Source organism: Lepisosteus platostomus, unplaced genomic scaffold, assembly GCF_059453375.1.
Source record: "Lepisosteus platostomus isolate fLepPlt1 unplaced genomic scaffold, fLepPlt1.hap1 Scaffold_66_H1, whole genome shotgun sequence".
Lineage (NCBI taxonomy): Eukaryota > Metazoa > Chordata > Actinopteri > Semionotiformes > Lepisosteidae > Lepisosteus > Lepisosteus platostomus.
In genome coordinates, this window is record NW_028291680.1 from 430,350 (window position 1) to 442,875 (window position 12,526).

Below are 12,526 nucleotides of genomic sequence, written 5' to 3' on the forward strand. Positions count from 1 at the left end.
TCACACAGTGAATACCCTTGAACACAAGAGAGAAGGCACAGTTCACATCTGCGAAACATCACATCCGTCTTTAGAGACAGCTACATCAGAGAATGGGATCCCGGAAGTTTCAAATAACTTCTTTTAATACAGGTTCAAGCAAACCTGAAAGTTAGGGAGTTTCCGGACACTTTTGTTTTATTAAAAAGTGTCTGAAGCCTGAAAATGTAATTTGAAAAAAAAAACGCTATTGGACATTAGCAGGTACTTTTTGTAACGATTTGCTATTTCATGCTGGAAAACAAAGAAAACAGACCCAATGTTTGCTTTCAGGTGCGGTTCATTACATAATAGACATCTATTACTGTGGAGCTTGAATAAAATTTACACGAGCCAGGTAGAAGTCGGACCTACAATCTTATGATCCAAAATCAGATGCGTTATTTATTAAACTGCTGGTATTTCACATAACCGGAATTCCCCCATAGTGTGCTCAGTGTCGCTACTAGTAATATACCGCCCCGTCTAAAATTTCAAAGTGAGAAACGTGTTTTCTGATTTTTTATGAGTTTTAAAATATTATCTCTTTAAATCACACAAAGGGTTTATGTTTCGCACTGAAATTCCGATTGATTGAGAATTCAAAGAAAGACTGTTTTCTTCCACAACACCGTATAATTATCACATCCACCAGACTCTCCAACTTCTCCAGACCTTGCTGGGTGAGCATTTGCTCCGATAAATTAGGTCACGTATCATGTTAAATCACTTCTTCTCAACACAACACTTCCCGGTCCACATTTTCTCTATGAAAAAAAGACATTTTTCCCTTGCACGATTTCTAGTTTTTTATCAAAGCGTACAGAAATAAAAAAGAAGAAGAAATAATGTTGCAGAAGAACTTTGTCGCCCTTGTTAGATGTCAAACGCATTGGACATGAAAAATGCCAGATAAAAGCCAGTTCTCTTCGTTTCTCAGTGTCGGGGCTGCTACTGTATGTAAAAGAGGCAATTTGCTCTGAGAGCAGGTTCAGCGCTTTCTGAACGCAGATGTCTCAGAGCGGTGTGTCCAAGAGGCTGTAAAAGGTGATGGTGGTCCTGTCACTGTAGCCTAGTTGGTTAAAGTGCCTCTTTATTGAACAAAAGAACTGTGATTCAAATCCCAGCCGTGTCTTTCTTCCTATCTTGTAATACAGAACGTACCATTTCGGGCAATCACAAAGGGCTTGATTTTGTTAAATGCATGTGTTCATTTCCTTTCAAAAACTTGTTTTTGATGAAATTCACACAGCTTGCGAAACATGAAATTCAGTTCTTGGTTATCAGTGCAGAAGAAATATTACCGGCTGGCAAAATAAACGGTAAGAGATTTTTTTTTTTTGATTCGAGAAAAGACTCCACCAGTCAGTCTCTGTGGCGCAATCGGTTAGCGCGTTCGGCTATTAACTGAGAAGTTGGTGGTTCAAGTCCACCCAGGGATGGGTTTCTTCTGCGATGTAAACATTGTTTTCGCATAGGTCGATTGGATTTCTCAGCTAAACCATAGCCATTTTAATATTTGTAGGAAATGTGACTGTTCAACACTTGTCAAAAATGTCCAATAATGCCCAACATCGCAACTCCCCAGAAAACCATATTCACCCAAGAAAAATGATCGTCGAATCGTCATTTATACTCCCATCACATCTTCTGCTGAAATATTTTAAAAATACAATGCAGATTTGTTTGAGAAGTTGACAAGCATTGTTTTGTTAGCACTGTGCAGTTGGATTTTGATATTTGGACATATTTACCTTAATTTTAAACTGTAAATACTGTACAATCTATTGTAATTGTGTTGTAATATTAAAATATGTTAGCTGAGGATGCAAAGGGGTGAAAGGGAAAGGTCAGAGGGTATAGTAACAACAAAGTTAGGATTGGTGGAGGTGGTAGGGGTGTTGATGGTTTTTCTCTGTTGAGGATGATTGAGTTTTTTATCCTTCTCTGAAGTGAGAAACTGGAAGAGTGCAGTTGAGAGAACTGATGAGGTTAGTTATAAAAGGAAGTTGATGTGGAGCTGTTAGCCGTAAGAATTCCTTAATGTCTTTGATGTTGTCATCAAAGATAAACTGCAGTCAGCAAAGATAAAAAGAAAATTATCTTTGCATACTGCCCTGTCTTTCTAACACCTGAAGAAGGCTCCACGGCCAACACGTCGTGTTTCCTTTCTTCTCTTTTCAGCATGGAATAACCCTTTACTTGTTCCTTTGCAGCCTACGCATGCTGACGCAGCTACTCACCTGATATTTAACATTCCTATAATCACAACTATGAATGTCCACTGTGGGTATTTTTTCCATGATTATTTATTCTGTCATTGAAGCATATTTTATGTCATACCGAAGTGTCATAATCATCGAAAAAAATTGTTTTTCATTTAGAAAGTCAGAAAATGATAAATCACTATGAATTGCATTTAGCCTGTTCTGATCTAGATTTTCTATATACTTTAACATGCCATGTTCACAATGTCACAACTCAGAAATGCAACAGTGAAGTGTTGTAATTACCAATGTACATAGTGTCGGAACATTGAGATGTTTTGGTAATGAGGAAGGAGGGACATGCCATGTTCACAGGGTCATATTTGAAAAAATGGTACTGTAAAATTTCCTAAAGTTCAGGATTTTGATAGTCTGTTCCATTGTCTCTCACACCTCAGTGTCATAATTTTTAGATGTTTTTATAACCAGGGGGTAGGTTTATAGCAAGAAGCAGAAAGTGCCATCACCCGTTGCTCATCCTCGGTTAACCATATATTCTCATATGCCATGTTCTAAATGTCCCATTTATATTAAAAAGTTCTTGTAAAATGCAAGATTTTAAGACTTTTGATGATCAGAAGGTAAGGTCGTGGTAAATATGCAGAAAGTGCCTGTGAACTTATGTTTTGCCTTTGTCTTATTTACTTATTGTGTTTGTGTTATTGTGAGTTTTGAAAATTGGTTTACAATTTTCTGAAATGTGTTTCACACAAAAATTATATTTGGATAGTCACTTACATATTCCCCTTTACTGAGGATAAATACAGTAATCCATCCCGATTAGTACTTTTAAAAATTACTGTAAAGAGCCATCTACAGGTGAAAGGCGGCATAACATCACAGCAGCAGCATTTAGGGCAGAAGAAGAAGCTGGCGAATAAGAAGCCAGATTCAGCCTCGTTAATGCAATACCATTGGGTGAGGTGGAAAAATATTTCTTGCTCTGAATCCTAACATTTTTATAGGAGGTGTTCTAGTACTTCTTGCCTCAGATAAAACTACCAATACACTTAATTTCTACTCCATCAATATCAGCAGCGTTATCGGTACTGAGTCCTAAATGTACGTCCTGTCATCATATAAAATGTCAAAAGTTTTGACTGCATTCAACTGATCAAATTTCTCTTCGATGACAGTTATAATGTTATCCAAAATACATCCGAAACAAATTTGCACTGTTTTTTTTTATCCAGAAGAGCATCATCATGAGACTCAAAGCATACCTGTTTTTTCTTCTTTCCAGGAGGAAGGATTGTTCAGATGCAAACATTGGTCCAAAATCAATGTACTCTCCTATCGCTGTTGCTTCTTTAAATCCTTCATTTGAACGTCGATATTGAGGGTTGATATCGTACAAATTGTAGTTTTCTTTTAAAGCAAATTATATTAAAATATGAGCCTCTGTTATAGTTGTCTTGGAAGTTTCGGAAGGTATAATAGACCCCCTTGTGCCCTCAGCTAAAATATGATAAAATACAACAAAATGTATTTACATAGAACAGCATTTATGGTTACATGTATATTACAATTAAGATAAATATACAAAAGTATTAAAATACAAATGTACAGTCCTAGCATAATCATGCTGTCCAACTGTCTTTTTTGCTTGTCAAGTTCTCCAAGAAATCTGTGTCGTAATTTTAAATATTCTAACTAAGGATGCATCGAGAGAATTCTTCTGCTAGCCGTTCGAAGATCAAAGTCCTTGGCTGAATATGATGTCCTTGAATGTTGGTCATTATTGGCCATTCCCAGTGATATTGACTTACATACTTAATTGTTTAACAAAAACATTCACATTTCTTGCAAATATCAAGTGGGTTAAGGTTTTGCTAAGAAATCCGAATAAGTAGAGATGAGGTTTACATTGCAATAATGAGAAGTGCATTTCTGGGTGGGCTCAAACCACTAACCTTTCAATTAACAGAGACTCACGTGTGTCCCTTTTCTCCATTTGCAAGCTTAAAAAAAAGAAAATAATGCTTTTTTCTTACCAGCCTGCGATATACAAGGCAATATTTGTATTTCATCTTTCACAAGCTGTATGGATTTCATGAAAAGCAAGTTGTTCCAGAAAGAAAATGAAAACTTGCGTTAAACAAAATCAAGCTGTACGTAATCATCCATAGTGATACATTTTGTAAGACAAGACAGGAAGAAAAGCACTGCTGGGATTTGAACTCAGCATCTCCTGTTTAAGAGGAAAGCATGTTAACCAAATCAGCCAAAGTGCCGTCAGTGTATCAACACCATGTCTGAGTCAGTGATTGCAGCTGACTGTCACTGGAGGACAGTTCATCGTGAACAAGTCAGCCTGCATAATGAGGGGGAAGAGACTGACTTCTGTGATGCAGTATCGACAGATACTAACCTTCTGTCCAACTGTTCTCTGCTGCATTCTGGATTAGCAGGTAAATATTGGTTTCCATGCGTGTGTAGGGGTTTTGTGTATTTACTGGGACAATTATTAATTGTAGCAGTAAGTCACAAAATGATTCTTTAATGGCTATTAGAAAACCGACCTTGCGGGTTAACTCATTAACGCACACACACAGATACTAATACACTTATTAATACATAAAATGTGCATATAAACATAACAGATCTTAAGAGTGTGGGTTAGCAGAATACAAAAGGTATATATTAAATCATGAAGAGTTCCAAACCAAGAGGGACATACATTCAGTATATCATTCATTTAGACCGTTTCATAAATGAACTTGGTTATAACTTCTACATTAGATACTCAAAACAAGTACATAACTCTTAGGAATTAAATTGATATCAACTGGTTGGGATAACAATTGAATTCTCGAGCAGTAATGCAGTGAAGTAATAAGTGAATACTCATCCAATCTCTGGGGATTCAGATCTCCTGCTGACTCAAAGAAACAGTTGCAGGCTGTTGCTGTCCAATCTGCACTCTCTGGCTCGGTGCCAGTGCGGTGCCTGTTGCCTGTACTGTGCGGCTTGCGATGGTGCGCTGCAGATGCTCACTGACCGGCTAGTTAGTGTTGGCTTTAACTAGCAAAGTTTGCGCACAGGAGAAAAGATGACTGTGGGTCCCAGCAAGTCAGGAAGAAGACCGGTTCGTTCCTGATGAAGCGCTAGTTCTGAATAGTGATTCAGCTGTCCACAGTTCCGACCTGTTCACGAGGCCTGCTACTGGTGCTAACCTCAGGTGGATCCTCTGGTTACTCTCTGGCAACCTCCGCTCTTGACTCTTAGAACAAAGGAAAGTTCTGGCACTCGGACACACTGGCCGTTCCGTGGTTGTCCAGGCTGAGTCTCAGGATGGTCAGGAGGCGCTCTGCGAGAATGTCCTGCCCTTGGGAGCCTTCTGCTCCTGGGCCGTCCTGCCCTGGAATTCTCCTTTGAATTCCCTTTAGAAAAGTCCACAGAATTCTCCTGAATCTTACTACAGGCTCTCTGTGTTTCCTGTTTTTACCTGGAGGAACTTCAGCTCGTTGATTGGCTGAAAGTTCCATGGGCATGAGAGTCCCACGTGGGTTACACGGCCCTACCAGTCCCTGATTGGTTGATCAAGGTGAGATATGAGTCATTTACTCCTGACACCTAGGAATGCAGTCCAGATGTCCATCTGGCACTCCCTAGACAGATAGGCGCCAATGGATGACCATTGATCATGATAGCCAGGCTTAGCTAAGTGCATCCCCCTTTGGGAGCTGTCCCTTATCAAAGGAAACCTTAAATCAGCCTGCATGAATAGTTTCTCTGTAGCTGCACCACAGAGATGAACAGAGATGGGGCCTCATTTGGGAAGCCTCAGAACACTTAATTCTTTCTTATTAATAAGCATCGCTGCTACAACACATATGCAGTTTGAGCAAACATAAGACAATAACCAAGTACCACAAACTACCAGGCATCTAGTATCATTTGCAGTTTAGGTGGGGAGCTGCATCACCATGTGTAGGCTGCAAAGGAACAAGTAATAGGTCTATTCCATGCTTAAAAGAAAAGAAAGAAAACACAACATTTCAGCCGTGGAGCCCTCACACCTGAAGAAGCCTCCACGGCTGAAATGTTGTGTTTTCTTTCTTCTCTTTTCATCTAGTGTCATTAGCCTTTTAACAGTTCCTGTCAAAATAAAATAGAAATGGATAACATTCTAGAGAGAGTATGAAATACCAAGGTACAATTTAAAACATATCTCTTCCACTACAACCACAATATTTTGGAGAGATCGTTGAACCTCACTGTTCTGACATGTCCGTTAGCCTCCGTCCTGCTTCAGCAATGAATGTGGCGGGGCACATTCTGAGGGAGATGAGGTCAATCAGGTGGCAGGAAAACCACACTATGCTTTTTTTTGAGATCCTGAAAAGGAAAGAAGGGCCATGTATATGTGTGCAGCTGGATATGTAATTGCAGGTGGCGTAGCAAATTCTGCTGAAGCCCCACTGCCTGGTGTGGACGGTAGCTGTGCATGTTGCAGCAGAATTGTGCATGTGAGATCAAGGGGGCATGTCATGTGTTTCAGCACTTCACTCCATTCAGTAGCACATGATTCCCCGAGTTCTTTGGAAGACCTGTGGACCGATCTTTCACGATGAAGAATTCCTTAAGAAGAATAGATCTCGGCCCACCATCCCAATGCCTCCGTCTCAAAACAGCAACCTCCCACTGCCCTTAGTCTGCAAGGCAGTCCTTTCAAGAGCGATGACAACGCCGGGACCTTCGTTGCCTATTGTACGAGCTTAACTTTTGTGCTCATCAATTCAACGCTCTTTCCATCAACTCATCTTGTCTTTTGACGCTTCGTGTTTTGCGCTCCTTTGACTATCGGCATATCGGGTGACTGCAAACACTGAAGTTCTTGCTTACGGAGTGTGGAACATTGTTTTCAAGTGATCGCTGTTCTATCATGTTGACGCCGAGTGAATCTTTCTTTGGCAACATGGGCAGCCTGACAGCAGTGCGAGCGAAAGTAATGGCAAATTTCTTGACTTATTTCTGAATGTGAATGTTCTTTAGAAAAGGGATGCAGCGTTGCTTCTCGCCCGTGTAAAGGACACGCATTCCAGAAGTGGTTATGAGTGAACCGTTGCCGCAAGTGTTTGAAAAGAGCAAGAGAGGAAGCAGCCCTGCCCCGTGTGAGGATCAAACTCAGGCCCTTCAGAGGACGAGACTGACGCACTACCAATTACGCCAACAAGCCCAGCTGCAGTACACACACCGGAAAGTTTGCCTCACATGGATTTCAGTCGCCCGTTCCCTAATCTTTAGACGCCCTCTGCTGAATGTTGCATTTGCCTTTTGATCTCACCGATACATTTTTTGTCTGTTTCTGTTGCGAGTCCGTCTTTCAGATCTCACCTAGCACAAGTCTCTGTGGCTGAAGTGGCCTCTCTGCTTCAGCATCGTGCCCTCACTCAGCCATTAAAAATGTCACTCGGACTTCTGACATGCTGACATGAAATGTCAAGAGAGAGGGGTGGAGTGACGCTTAAGCCAGAGAGAAGATGAAAAGGGGGCGTGGCTGCGAAACGCTTGACAGCTGCACGATGCTCTCCATGCAAGGCGGGACCACAGGCTAAAGGACACCTTTCGGCACATCAAGCTCTAAGCACACACCTGGAGGATGCGGGAATTGATCCTGCTACCTCGCACATGCAAAGCAAGCGCTGTACCATACAAGCCAACCCCCCTCGCTGGGACTGATGCCTCGGCGTCACCTAATGCCGCTTGTTCCCCTCTTACCGGGCACAGTTCACTGCCCTTCGTCTGCAAGGCAGTCGTGTAATTGCGGCTTTCTTGACTTATTGATGAAGGTCTGACTGGACGAGCGAATGGCGCCTCACCCCCATCCTCAAGCTCGCTGACAGATTGAAATGGAAAGTGCTGCTGTGGCTCGTTGGTCTAGTGGTATGATTCTTGCTTAGGGTGCGAGAGGTCCCGGGTTCAACTCCTGGACGAGCCCTCGTGTGCTCTTTTCCTCCTCTTCCACAAGACTGGGAACTGATATCCACATCACTTCGCAGCGTCTGCTTATGGCAAATAATGGAATGTGACTAATGACTGAACGAGCCTGGTGAATTCTCATCACGTGGCACAATGAGAGCTTGCAGTCAGCTGTCCAAGGCGGCAACCTCATTGCTCGTTCAAAAGAACACGTACTGAAAACTCATCACCACTGTGTCGTAGATGAGCACCGCGATCGCTTGTTGTCATGCGTCCTTACTTGGGAAATGCAGAAGCAAAAACTGCCCTCTCTCAGCCACCGAAACGTGTGTGGCTCGCCTTGTGCTCTCTGCGCCTTGCATATTTGTGGAGCTGATTGCTCTTCTTTCTGTTGAAGTAATCAAGTTACGGGGCGTCCTGCAGCCTATGATGTTCTCACTGAGAGCTTTCAAGATTTGAAGGAAAACTACGAGCTTGATGGCTCAAGTCGAACGAATGTGATTGTTAAGCAATCGATGATCAAAAGCACGTCTTCTAACAATTCGTGAGAGTATTATCAGCACTGTTTTCACTCGGATATACTTTTCACTTGCTAAGCTGACAAATTGGACGAGAAAATGCCGGAGACGCACTCAGTGCAGACTGAGGTTGGGAAGGAGGTGTGACCCTTCAATGCTTGACAACTGAAGGACATTCTCTCCGCAACAGAGGAGCACCTGTCAGAAGTCGCAGAGGCTAAATGAGAGCACCAGGCTTCCGGAGATCCAAACTCAGACCTGGAGGATGCGGGCATCGATCCCGCTACCTCTCGCATGCTAAGCGAGCGCTCTACCATTTGAGCTAATCCCCCTTGCTTCAGGCTTCTCGGCATCATGTCTTACCGCCTCTGCCCCTCTTACCGGGCACCGCCCACTGCCCTTGGTCTGCAAGGCAGTCCTTTCAAGTGAGATGACGACGCTGGGACCTTCGTTGCCTATTGTACGAGCTGAACTTTTGTGCTTATCAATTCAACGCTCTTTCCATCAACTCATCTTGTCTTTTGATGCTTCGTGTTTTGCGCTCCTTTGACTATCGGCATATCGGGTGACTGCAAACACTGAAGTTCTTGCTTACGGAGTGTGGAACATTGTTTTCAAGTGATCGCTGTTCTGTCATGTTGACGCCGAGTGAATCTTTCTTTGGCAACATGGGCAGGCTGACAGCAGTGCGAGCGAAAGTAATGGCAAATTTCTTGACTTATTTCTGAATGTGAATGTTCTTTAGAAAAGGGATGCGGCGTTGCTTCTCGCCCGTGTAAAGGACACGCATTCCAGAAGTGGTTATGAGCGAACCGTTGCCGCAAGTGTTTGAAAAGAGCAAGCAGCCCTGCCCCGTGTGAGGATCAAACTCAGGCCCTTCAGATGACAAGACTGACGCACTACCAATTACGCCAACAAGCCCAGCTGCAGTACACACACCGGAAAGTTTGCCTCACATGGATTTCAGTCGCCCGTTCCCTAATCTTTAGAAGCCCTCTGCTGAATGTTGCATTTGCCTTTTGATCTCACCGATACATTTTTGGTCTGTTTCTGTTGCGAGTCCGTCTTTCAGATCTCACCTAGCACAAGTCCCTGTGGCTGAAGTGGCCTCTCTGCTTCAGCATCGTGCCCTCACTCAGCCATTAAAAATGTCACTCGGACTTCTTACATGCTGACATGAAATGTCAAGAGAGAGGGGCGGAGTGACGCTTAAGCCAGAGAGAAGATGAAAAGGGGGCGTGGCTGCGAAACGCTTGACAGCTGCACGATGCTCTCCATGTAAGGCGGGACCACAGGCTAAAGGACACCTTTCGGCACATCAAGCTCTAAGCACACACCTGGAGGATGCGGGAATTGATCCTGCTATCTCCCACATGCAAAGCAAGCGCTGTACCATACAAGCCAACCCCCCTCGCTGGGACTTATGCCTCGGCGTCACCTAGTGCCGCTTGTTCCCCTCTTACCGGGCACAGTTCACTGCCCTTCGTCTGCAAGGCAGTCGTGTAATTGCAGCTTTCTTGACTTATTGATGAAGGTCTGACTGGACGAGCGAATGGCGCCTCTCCCCATCCTCAAGCTCGCTGACAGGTTGAAATGGAAAGTGCTGCCGTGGCTCGTTGGTCTAGTGGTATGATTCTCGCTTCGGGTGCGAGAGGTCCCGGGTTCAACTCCCGGACGAGCCCTCGTGTGCTCTTTTCCTCCTCTTCCACAAGACTGGGAACTGATATCCACATCACTTCGCAGCGTCTGCTTATGGCAAACGATGGAATGTGACTAATGACTGAACGAGCCTGGTGAATTCTCATCACGTGGCACAATGAGAGCGTGCAGTCAGCTGTCCAAGGCGGCAACCTCATTGCTCGTTCAAAAGAACACGTACTGAAAACTCATCACCACTGTGTCGTAGATGAGCACCGCGATCGCTTGTTGTCATGCGTCCTTACTTGGGAAATGCAGAAGCAAAAACTGCCCTCTCTCAGCCACCGAAACGTGTGCGGCTCGCCTTGCGCTCTCTGCGCCTCACATATTTGTCGAGCTGTCTGCTCTTCTTTCTGTTGAAGTAATCAAGTTACGGGGCGTCCTGCAGCCTATGATGTTCTCACTGAGAGCTTTCAAGATTTGAAGGAAAACTACGAGCTTGATGGCTCAAGTCGAACGAATGTGATTGTTAAGCAATCGATGATCAAAAGCACGTCTTCTAACAATTCGTGAGAGTATTATCAGCAGTGTTTTCACTCGGATATACTTTTCACTTGCTAAGCTGACAAATTGGACGAGAAAATGCCGGAGACGCACTCAGTGCAGACTGAGGTTGGGAAGGAGGTGTGGCCCTTCAACGCTTGACAACTGAAGGACATTCTCTCCGCAACGGAGGAGCACCTGTCAGAAGTCGCAGAAGCTAAACAAGAGCACCGGGCTTCCGGAGATCCAAACTCAGACCTGGAGGATGCGGGCATCGATCCCGCTACCATTGCATGCTAAGCGAGCGCTCTACCATTTCAGCTAATCCCCCTCGCTTCATGCGTCTCGGCATCATGTCTTACCGCCTCTGCCCCTCTTACCAGGCACCGCCCACTGCCCTTGGTCTGCAAGGCAGTCCTTTCAAGTGCGATGACGACGCTGAGACCTTCGTTGCCTATTGTACGAGCTGAACTTTTGTGCTCATCAATTCAACGCTCTTTCCATCCACTCATCTTGTCTTTTGACGCTTCGTGTTTTGCGCTCCTTTGACTATCGGCATATCGGGTGACTGCAAACACTGAAGTTCTTGCTTACGGAGTGTGGAACATTGCTTTCAAGTGATCGCTGTTCTGTCATGTTGACGCCGAGTGAATCTTTCTTTGGCAACATGGGCAGGCTGACAACAGTGCGAGCGAAAGTAATGGCAAATTTCTTGACTTATTTCTGAATGTGAATGTTCTTTAGAAAAGGGATGCGGCGTTGCTTCTCGCCCGTGTAAAGGTCACGCATTCCAGATTTGGTTATGAGCGAACAGTTGCCGCAAGTGTTTGAAAAGAGCAAGAGAGGAAGCAGCCCTGCCCCGTGTGAGGATCAAACTCAGGCCCTTCAGATGACGAGACTGACGCACTACCAATTACGCCAACAAGCCCAGCTGCAGTACACACACCGGAAAGTTTGCCTCACATGGATTTCAGTCGCCCGTTCCCTAATCTTTAGACGCCCTCTGCTGAAAGTTGCATTTGCCTTTTGATCTCACCGATACATTTTTGGTCTGTTTCTGTTGCGAGTCCGTCTTTCAGATCTCACCTAGCACAAGTCTCTGTGGCTGAAGTGGCCTCTCTGCTTCAGCATCGTGCCCTCACTCAGCCATTAAAAATGTCACTCGGGCTTCTGACATGCTGACATGAAATGTCAAGAGAGAGGGGCGGAGTGACGCTTAAGCCAGAGAGAAGATGAAAAGGGGGCGTGGCTGCGAAACGCTTGACAGCTGCACGATGCTCTCCATGCAAGGCGGGACCACAGGCTAAAGGACACCTTTCGGCACATCAAGCTCTAAGCACACACCTGGAGGATGCGGGAATTGATCCTGCTATCTCCCACATGCAAAGCAAGCGCTGTACCATACAAGCCAACCCCCCTCGCTGGGACTTATGCCTCGGCGTCACCTAGTGCCGCTTGTTCCCCTCTTACCGGGCACAGTTCACTGCCCTTCGTCTGCAAGGCAGTCGTGTAATTGCAGCTTTCTTGACTTATTGATGAAGGTCTGACTGGACGAGCGAATGGCGCCTCTCCCCATCCTCAAGCTCGCTGACAGATTGAAATGGAAAGTGCTGCTGT

At 44.5% G+C, this 12,526-nt stretch overlaps 3 non-coding genes across 3 annotated transcripts; 2 read left to right on the forward strand and 1 right to left on the reverse strand.

Moving 5' to 3' along the window:
• Positions 1–1,386: 1,386 nt before the first annotated feature.
• Positions 1,387–1,460, forward strand: trnan-auu (transfer RNA asparagine (anticodon AUU)). The gene has a single exon. It is a non-coding gene; the product is annotated as a tRNA-Asn (tRNA).
• A 7,527-nt stretch (positions 1,461–8,987) lies between these two features.
• Positions 8,988–9,060, reverse strand: trnaa-agc (transfer RNA alanine (anticodon AGC)). The gene has a single exon. It is a non-coding gene; the product is annotated as a tRNA-Ala (tRNA).
• Positions 9,061–10,338: 1,278 nt separating this feature from the next.
• trnap-cgg (transfer RNA proline (anticodon CGG)) lies at positions 10,339–10,410 on the forward strand. The gene has a single exon. It is a non-coding gene; the product is annotated as a tRNA-Pro (tRNA).
• Positions 10,411–12,526: the final 2,116 nt, after the last annotated feature.